A 9,703-nucleotide genomic window follows, 5' to 3' on the forward strand; every position below is an offset into this window, starting at 1 on the left:
GCTAAAATGTAAGGCATAGCAAAATACAAAGCAAAATCTAAATGTAATATTACTCTACACACAAAGTGGCTAAAATTTTTATAAGTTAGATGACAACAACTGCTGGAGAGCATGTGGAAAAATTTGGTCTCATATACTGGAGTATAAATGGGTACAACAATTTTAGTTGGCAGAATCTTCTAAAGCACAACAATGTATATCCAGCAATTCCACTCTCAAGTAGATTCACAAATACCTATCTATGTTCACCCAAAGATACATACTAGAATGTTCAGAACAGCACTAATTGTAATAGCTAAAAACTGAAACTGCCTACATGGCCATCAACAGTAGAAGGGATAAAATGTGTTTTATATCCTCACAGTGCAATTCTATACAGCAATCAGAATGAATGAACTAAAACTACACACAGTAATTTGAGTGTATCTCAAAAACAATGTTTAAAGAAAAAAGAGGATACACTGTATAATTCTATTTATACAGAAGTACCAACACAGTTAAAACTAAATCATGCTGTTAAAAGGCAGGATAGTAATTGAAAGGAGGTACAAGAGGGCACGAGAGGGGCTTTGTGGTGCTGGTTCTATTCTGTTTCTTGAGTATGTTCCTTCTGTAAAAATGTATCAAGTGACATATTTAGGATAATATGTACCATTCTCTAAGTACATTGCATTTCAACTAACAGTCTTAAAAATATAAGCCATAACTGTGCATATTGAGTCCTCTAAAAGATTAGGGATGTTATCCAAAATAATGAGTTACATTTAATTCCACTATGAGCCTGTTTGTAAATTTTTCTGAAGTCACCATTCTATTTATGAACAATAACTAACCTACTGATCAAGTTTCCCAGGATAATTCTCATTTTACATATTTTGCTCTTGGTCATGGATGTTCTAATTTGGGGTCTAGAAAATACAGGCCCTGTAATTATTATTCTTATATCCCAGTGGACAGGATTATGAATATTAGTGATTGTAAATCTAGCAACTTCAACTATTTTTCTGGAATATTTTCAAGTCAATGCCCACATGAAGCATATGCTTGTTTTTACAAAATAGAAGTATTCACGAATTCTTTCTCTTACCTTATTCTATATTACAATGATCTAGACAAAGAAAGAGTACAAAATGACAAAGAAATGTTTAAAGAAGTAATAAATAATGTTCCCAGATCAATGCTACTAACAATTAAGGTGGTAACATAAAGCATCTTGCCAAAACAATTAACAGCTAATCATGTCTGGTGATATTCAAGTTGTCAATGGTAGTTAAAAAAATGATGAGTAAAAGTGTCAGATGAAGACCAAAGCCAGTGCCTGCAGGTGCTAAAGACAGGACTGGATGTTATCCGCAAACCTGGTCAGGCCGAACTTCCTCCAGTCAAATTAACCCACTACCTTATCATTTCATTCTCTTTAATACCTTTATTCATGTTATTCTGTCCAGAAATAAACACAATTGCAGCTCAAGAATACAATTTTTTGGTACTTCCACATACATTGCCTAAGAAAATGCTTTTATATTTACATGAGCAAGTTGAAGAAAGGCTATTCTCTGTCCAGTGGCATTGCCTCTACATGACTGATGTCACCCTCTACAGCCATTTCCTAGAGCACAACTTCTCAAACTTTAATGTATATACCAGTAGCTTAGAGACTGTTAAAAGGCAGATTCCAACTCAGGAGCTCTGTCTTAGGTAGGGCCCCAAATTCTGCATTTCCAATGCAAGGCCTTGGCAAACTTGAAGTAATCACTGTGATCTAGGTTATTATGCATAATTCACAGTCAGAATTTCAGAAAAGTAATATAGTATTCCAAAGAAGAAATCGCAAGCAAAAGCATTTTGATGTTGAATGGCTTTCAGGTTAGGTGGCCATGCGGGGTAAACGGTAGGATGTTTTAATTATTAGAATGACTCCTGGCCAAACCAAACCAAATCATAATGCTGGGGGAGACTTTCTGAACAAACGTGCTCCCGGTGACACAAGAACATATTAAAATTGTTTGTGCATGTTGTGCTTCATTTTGAACTCAGATTAAAGCATAGATAGAGAAGCTAAAAAGATATACAGGACTTGTATAATGAGGAAGATTTAATGTAACTGTATCCCAGACTAAATCAATAACTGGCAACTTAACTGAGCTAGATATTGAGAGAACATGATTTGCTTTTCCCTTTATTTGCTTTAATGGATTCTCTTGCCATTGGATAATTCCAGATCTACAGATTTTATTTTAAAAGTTCCCCAAGACAAAACTCCATTTAAGAAGATAATGTGTATGCTGAATAACTCTGATACCTGAAACCTAAAATCACTTATTCTTGCAGGTAACTAAAACAATTTTTAAAAATCTCCTTCTTATTGGTTACCTTAACAAAACATCCTGCTCTATAATAAACAGTGTTCGAATCAGCTGAGCTTGACCGATATCAGTGTTAACGTGTTCAGTGTGGTTATTTGGAAAAGAAATTAGAAGACATTAGTTAAATGGTCAAGCAAAGCACAGGGGACTCCAAGGAACATTGATAAAGTGGTGGTCATCATTGACAACCTCCTTTAATCTGCTTAACACCCACTTTTTAATCTTTTCTTGAGATCGTTTCTTTTACTGTTGCTAAATTTTTAAATAATTATGTCAAAAGTCGTATAAATTCTTTATCTACTCCACACTTCTAGAGGCTTGATCATTTTTCTCCTCCTGCAACTTTCACTCCACTTAATCTCTCTGTGTACTTCCCTGTCTCTCTCTCTCTCTCTCTCTCTCTCTCTCTCTCTCTCTCTATCTCGCGTGTGCGCGCTCTCTCTCCCCCCACTTCCCTTTCAAATTACTGGGGTAAGTAAATGCCCTCAAATTGTGCCAGGAAATTGTTGACACCAAGATGTCATCTTAGAAAACAGAGCATTTCAGAGTAAAACAAGCCAATCACATATTGACCTATTTATGATCTTTATTCTCTTTTACTCTCTAGGCATCGATCAAAAGATCAGACAAAAAAAAACAAGTTAGTATAGTTAAAACCACTGGTACCAAAGCACAGGTCAGAAGATGTTGATTTGGGGCCAACATAAAATTTACTTTCTTTGCTTAAACACCATGTGTATAGATATTGGCTGAATATTCTCTACAGGTGCAGGATACCATGGTGGTTAAAAGCACATAGTAAATTGCCAGGGTTCAGTTGCTCTGCCACTACCAACAGCGTGACTTTGGACACATTGTTTTGTGTTCTTCTGCTCTGGTTTTTCTGTTAGTAAAAGTGGGGTGATGACAGTGCCTCCCTCACAGGGATGTCACCAGGATGAAATGAGTGAATAGACTTACAGCACTTAGAATGGTGACAAGCATAGAGGAGCCACCGTTCTTGGGTCCCCATTCACTCAGAGATGACTTAGGGAAAATTTTTGTGTAAGTTTGGCTGAATCAAGCATAGGCATATCCATACTCAGTAAAATTAGGCAACCCAAAGAAATTGTGTTAATAATAGTTTTTATTGTTGGGGAAAATGGTAGAGGAACGGTTAAGGAAAAAAACTAGAAAACTGGTCTGGACCTGAGAAAGAATACAAAGGAATAAAACTGGGAGGACTATGTAAATTTCTCTGATGGGGAAGGGGAGGGGGTGGATAAACAGAGATCATAGGCCTGGAGTCTCAGGTCTTTTTACCCCACCTTTTGCCTCCCTCCCTTGTCTCACTGCCAATTGTCTGATCCCCAAAACAGCATAGAACTCCTCCAGACCAGGGGGTACAAGTCCATCTCCTCAGTGTTATATCTAGGGATAAATTTGTGGTAGGGAAAGAATAGCTCTTTTCTTCTATCCCTGTTTGCATAGGAAATTTTAAAGTTTGGCTCTTCCACCAAGAGGGAGGGTATATGGGGATATATGTATATGTATAGTTGATTCACTTTGTTATAAAGCAGAAACTAACACACCATTGTAAAGCAATTATACTCCAATAAAGATGCTTAAAAAATAAATAAATAAAGTTTGGGTCTTCCAAGCATCTGGGGAGGAATGAGGGACAGGGTGGTAGTCCATAGGAAAGCCTTGATTTCGCTGGTCTCCATGGCAACAGGGGGATGACTGGTGGGCTGTGCCTGTAGCTGCCTCCTTCCCACTAAGCCTCTGAAGGAACTGTTGCCACTACCAGGTTGGCTGGGCTGAGGGAGTCAGAATGTACAATAATAATTATTTCAAATTTTACAAGATTTTGCTACTGGAAAGGGATTGCCCCTTTGTAACTTGTAAGACTAGTTTTTAACTTTTGGAAACTGACTACTTTGTGCAATCCGTATGCTAACTTGGGTCGTCTTGGACGTATGCTAACTTGTATGTGCAATCTGTATGCTAACTTGGGGCACTGGACTTTCCAAAGTGCTTAAACAAGGCTTCAAGCCAATCTTCTAGTCTTATGGGACGAGGCAACCCAAGTCAGCATATGGATTGTACATACACTAGTAGTCAAAAAAACATTATTTATGAAAGTAGAGGGTGACTTGAGTGCCTATGTTTTTATGTAGAAAAACACAGTGGTTCTCATACTTATTCAAGTGGCTGGGCACCTGGTAGTATAGGAGCTTTTTATGAAATATCAGAAAATTGTGATTTATTTATTTTAAAATAACAGTATAATTTAGAATAAAAGCAGATACCATTTAACATTAGATTTTAACATGAACAAGTGGTACCAGGTGGCAAAGGTTTAACAAACTTAAAATTGAAAATATTATACCCATTAACTTAATTTGCTGTAACCTCAGATGGTAAAAGACTGCCATTATTCAACTGGAGAGAAAAACTAGGTCTGGCAGGTAGAATACAGTAGCTTCATGAAGGCTTAGTTTGGGACCTTCATTTTAAGCTTCATCAGCAAATCATTGACATAGATTATTCCATGGCACAGAATCACTTATTCATCCGTTTATCCAAAAGTGCCAATCATGTGCCATGCACAGTGCTGGTCTGGGGGCTGCACCATGAGCAATTTGAACAGATTACAGTTCCCTGATTTGAAGGAGTCTTTAATCTAAGACGGGGGCGGGCATTTTCAACAGTATATGAGGGAATCTATGATATGGGTGGCCAACAGAGTAAGAGGAAGGGCATTTAACACAACCTAATGGTAGGAAGAAGGGAGAGATGGAGAAAACTTCTTGTAAGAGATGATAGCTATGCTGATAACTTACAGAATACTGTATGTTTTGATTGGTCTATCAGTAGGAGAGTGGAAAAATAAAAAGTGCTATGTATATTATATATACAAGTATATATATAATGAATGAACTACATGAAATAAATAAACTAGACCTACATGTATAAATAAATTCCAAAAACATAATACTGAATGAAAAACAGTTACAGAATATGTACACTATAGTGTTATTTAAGTAAATTTAAAAACATACAACAATGCTTTAGTTTAGGGGGACATACTTATGCAATAATAGTACAGAAACATGTACTAGAAGTTAGATACATGTGAAAATCATGAGCATGCTTGTCTCTAGGGAAAGAGGAAAACAGAACTATAAAAAGAAAGGCTTCAGCTGTATCAGTAATATTTTAGTTTAAAAAAATAATGAAGGGAATATTATAAAATGTTAACATTTACTCATTGTGGGTGGTAGGTAAATGCTTGTCACATTATTTTCTGAAATTTTAAGTAGTAAAAATATTTTTTTTCCTAATTTTAAAACATTACCCTCCAAACTTAGCATCAGTGCTAGGAAATAGCTGACTTGCAAGGTAGAAAGTCAGTCTTATAAATTATCATCACAAGTAATTTAGTTCACAGTATCTTTGCTGCTGACACATCAAAAAAATTTTTAGTTTATATAATCTAGTACTTCTTCATAGCTTTTATAACAAATGCAAAATATATGGTTCCAATACTGAAACTGATGAACTAGAATTTCATCTCTTGTTCCTATAACTTCGGGGGATAAGAGGCAAGGGCAAGAGAACGTGGAGAAGAAACCAGGAGCCTCAGAGACTGCAGGGTACTTATGATCTCTGAGTAGCAGTCCCCAAACTTACTGATCAAATCTCATTTAGTAAGTAGAGGATGCTTAGTCTCCATCCATTCCAAATTTTAGCAGAAAAAAAAAAATTGACAATTGCAGTCAAATACTACTATTCAAGCTGATTGGGGGAAGAGGGTAAATTATTATATAAACATCTGTTTTAGCAACAAGGAATGGATGTTTGATATCTGAGTGATCAACCGATGTCTAAAAATCTATTTATACATTTGCAAATTTTAGGGTAAAATCCTGTTGATGCAAACACACATCATCACACATATCATTGGGTTAACTGAACGAACCACAGCAAACTGAAATAATAAGAATGAAGCAAAACTAGTAGTAAAATTAAAAATTAATGAAATAATGAAAAAGATTGGCAGTTGAAACCATGGAAAGTTTCAATCAACACTGATGATACACAGATAATTCTGTATCCCTTTCTGAAACTGGTAGGAATTCCTAATACCTCACAGAGTAGAAGCCAGATTACTATACCTCTGCCAGACTTGTTAGGAAAATGCTGAACTAGCCTGCAGCAAGCACTAATAATTTGCTAATTTTGGTTTATGACTGCCAAATAGCTATGAATCTAATCCATGACACTCAGATGCAGAAAAAGGTATATTACTTTTAAATTCTAGCTCTAAGTTACTATTTGCCAGATTATTGAGAGGCACAGTATCATTACAGGAGGGGAAGGCTCACCCCATTCCTAGGGTCCAGTCAGAGTCTCTGGACTGATGCTGTCCAGAACATTTGAGGAATGGCACTCAGGTCTTCGGTTCATTGATGTCATCACCAAGTTTTATGGTGGGCAGCCTAATCCATTTTGAACAGTCAGCTGTCTCCAATCTTTCAGGCTAAACCTAGTTCCCCAAATCTCATGCACTTTCCAGGCAGCCAAGGCTGTTGTTTAGCCTCACCTGGTGCACCGTGCAGCCACTTCACCAGAGAGTAAATCCAACCTGAGCTTCTGCTGGACTCACAAGCCCCCAAGGCTGTCCTTTGTGAGCCTCTGCCTTCTCCCTTTAGTCCAATCAATGCCACCTTTTCTGACTCTCAGGAACCGGCATCAATCCCTTTAATGGTCCTGAAGTGCAAAATTCATTTACTTGTGGGACTAAGATAGTGTATAGAATGCTAGATACTTTAGAGTCATATTGGAGGTCTGTTTTTCCCGGGGCAGAGGGTCTGGGAAGCAGATGCTTTTTTATTCTCCTTGGGTTTGTCTTCACTAGAAAAACAAAGTCAAATAAACCAAAACACACATACACACACACACACACACACACACACACACACACACACAGTTCTTTTTTCCCTTAGGAGCTCATTCTCTTACTATATTTTAAGTAATCTTTAATTAGGATTTGCCAATAAGTATTCATTATTTGATAAATATAACTAAAAGTTTATGGAAATGTGTGCTTTTGCACATAAGTATATTAAGAAACAGCTTTTTTAATTAGTTTGAGGTCCATGATGAGATCACCCTTGGGCTGAGATACTCGGAGGAAGAATGAACTAGCAGATGAGACAGCCCTATAGGCTACTGGCTTCCTTCTCCTGTAACTCCCCTCCACCAAGTGGAGGTGTTGATGACATTTCCTCCAGGGACTGGCAGGACAACCGTGCTCCTGCACTGCCCCTCTCTTAGACTGCTAATTTCCTGCCTTCCCACGATGCAAAACCCATTCCCACACTACATCCTTCCATGGACTCCCACTCTCACTTCCCTCTGATTATGGGCAGGGTCAGGGCCTCAGGCCATTTCAAAACAGAAGTCCATTTTGGGGACTAGAGAATATCTGTAAATTCATTAGGAGTGGTTATTAGATCCTGAGGATAGATGTAAAGCAACCAAACCCAATGTCCATATATCAATTTCCAGGAAGAGGTGGCAAATTATGAATTAGGATTCACCTGATTCATCTTTTTAAATTCGTAGGGACGAAAGAAATTGCTGAGAGTGGCAAAGACTGGCTATAGCAGGAGGTAGATATGATGATGTTAGGAAGAACTCTAATGAGCCCAGCTGAGCTCAATGGAGCCAACTGCCCCAGATGCTAGAAATGTACAAACACAAGTAGGGAGACTATGTATTGAAGCTGGCCTGGGGGAGTTATAGACAGTTGTTGTTTTTTGTCTGCAAAGCATTCATTTTCTTTTCTGGTAAAAGCACTTTGATTTTCTTTTGGGTGACCATCCTTCCCCCATTCTTTGTCCATAAATTTGAGGTAGGACTGTCCCTTGGTTGCAGAAATTAGCAGATAATTCAAGTGGGCCTATTTAAGGCATTCCATCCATCTGGCCACACTAATGGTTCCAGGTTGAGTACATGACCCAAGTTGGTCCAGTCATATTAAATCCTGGGACTTCTGCTGAAATTATTAGGGGAAGAAAAATTTTCTTTCCTCTTATGCAGTTTCTAAGCTACTAGGAGTCACCACATGAAAAGAGCCCACCTGAGAATAAAGCCAAAACAGGGGAAAACAAAATAAGGAGAGATTGATTCCTAACGACATTTTTTTTAGCCTCCAGATCCAGCTATACCTGAAACCGTCACTGCCACTGAATTTCTCAGTTTAAAAAATTTCCTTTATTTGTTTATTATGAGTTGTCTGTCCATAATAACCAAGAGAGTCTAATATAGTCTAATATAAGGAATCTTAAGTTTTCAGACAATGGCCTGGATAATATGATCCTAAGATTCAGTGAGAAATTTAGGAAAGCTGACAGTCTCCCCCACAAAAAGTCAACAATAAAGTTCCACAAATTGGGTTTCCTACTGCTTCCCATGTCTCTTCTTTCCCCATGACCTTTGTTTCTATCTTTTTCAGAACTATCAGATGGACCTAGTTCAGGCCTAGGTGATATGTATCATGTGAGCTTTTCAATTTAAATTTTATATCTCTTTTAATTTTAAAATTAGAAGATGGTTTCAAGGTGGGTTCCTGAACCACCTTGAAATCATAACTCAGGACTGTTTTACAGCCATTAGTATCTGTTCTGGGAAACTATCAGTTTGCCTAGTATTTTAGCAAAAATAACAATTTTTGAGTGGCCCTCCATATCAGAGTGAGCTATAATAGCTATATGTTGTGCTGACTTTTACAATTGCCACAGTATTTTCACATGTATTGTCAATTTGCACTCTTTTTCTTTATTTTTTTTTTGAGGTATGATTGACATATAACCCTATGTTAGTTTCAAGTGTACAGCATAATGATTCAATACATATATACACTGTGAAATGATCACCACAGTAAATCTAGTTAACATTGTCATTTGTACTTTGGTTCATTCATTTATTTAACAACTAGCTATTGAGTCCCACACAATGGCCAAGTTTTAAAGATAAATATACTAATGCACAAGGGAGTCCTCATAAATTGTATAACTGAATATGAGGTCTGAATTTAAAACCTCATCCAAGATGAAGTGAACCAGGATCTCCTGATTCCCTCAGTGTTCATGACTTTGAACTGAGACCATGCTCTCCAGGAACCTGGAAAGTTTTAGAAAAGGTCACTTGAGGTGGGTGGCTATGCTCTGGATCTGTCCTATTATCACTCAATAGTGTCTCAGGATCCTGAGACCCAGTAATTTCTGGATGAGGTAGCAAGCCACCTATTAGTATAAGGTAGACAGTAGATTAGTACCTTTAGACCT

This window comes from Delphinapterus leucas, chromosome 6 (assembly GCF_059928025.1).
Source record: "Delphinapterus leucas isolate spDelLeu-1000000601 "Yukka" chromosome 6, BTC_Dleu_Yukka2, whole genome shotgun sequence".
Lineage (NCBI taxonomy): Eukaryota > Metazoa > Chordata > Mammalia > Artiodactyla > Monodontidae > Delphinapterus > Delphinapterus leucas.